Raw genomic sequence first — 1,009 nt, forward strand, 5'->3', positions numbered from 1 at the left:
TCGACTCTTCTACCCTAGGGGGTCTAATTGTCTCACACACGCACGCGCACAGTGTTCTTTTCCTCTGAGGGTAAAAGCGTCAAAAAATTACTCGTAGGGGGTTTATCTCCAGCAATTGAGCAACATGGGGCCTATTTTCAATTGGGCGATAATACATGGCTGTTTGCAATTAACCCTTTTCTTGAACTTTTTAGACTCCTGAGTCTATCCTACACCTTTTCTCACACATTTTATACGGTGTTTTGCTTCCATTATTTGATGAAATTGTAATTGATCTATTGATTACTTTTGTCTTGATGTTGTAGGAGTTGAACAATTTGCGTACTTATAGTGCCCTTAATCATCATTATGGCAATCATCGACATAGACTTCTATGCTTCATCGGTAATCTTCTTTGTTCCTTGTTCTTATCGTGTTCAACCAGAGATGCATTGCCATCAGATGAGATCTTTCAGTCTCTGTTGCTTTTAAGACATTAAGATCAATCCCAAACCTGTTAATATTTTCCTGTAAGTTACCAGAGGCTCTACAGTGTGAATTTTCGTGATGCGTATTGTAATGTTTTCCTCCTGTATCCTTAAGATGTACCTTCTGTATTTAACTTGAGTGAAGTGGTAATGCAGAAACATGTGCTAAAGAAATATATTGATGGTGAATTTAATTCGAATATTGTATGTTTTCTCTTTCTATACTTTTGCTTGATCTGGATTCAAATGTAAAATCATAGGATGATTCGAGCTCTCGGATATTGGCAAGAGTCGTAAAGAGATTACAATCGCTTAACTACTTTTTGCACTAAAGAAGTGTGGGATTCTTGGCAACTTATCAATTTGATAGTAATTTAAGCGGAGAGACTGATTGGGGCTGCCGCTGTTGTATGCAGCGGAATCGAAGGACACGAACAAGATAAGGAGAGCAAATCAACAATCAAACACAAGCATCACATATCAAGATATCAAATTTTATGTTGTTTGGCAATGTGCCTACGTCCACGGGACAATGAGGGGGA

General features: G+C 38.2%; 1 protein-coding gene across 1 annotated transcript in view; it reads left to right on the top strand.

The window, feature by feature from the left end:
- LOC109839507 (probable homogentisate phytyltransferase 1, chloroplastic) overlaps positions 1–669 on the top strand; it is a 33,577-nt gene extending 32,908 nt beyond the window's left edge. Inside the window, exon 13 of the mRNA XM_020407968.1 lies at positions 306–669. The gene's annotated coding sequence lies outside the window, so the exon portion shown is untranslated. The remainder of the gene's footprint in view (positions 1–305) is intronic.

This window comes from Asparagus officinalis, chromosome 4 (assembly GCF_001876935.1).
Source record: "Asparagus officinalis chromosome 4, Aspof.V1, whole genome shotgun sequence".
Classification (NCBI taxonomy): Eukaryota; Viridiplantae; Streptophyta; class Magnoliopsida; order Asparagales; family Asparagaceae; genus Asparagus; species Asparagus officinalis.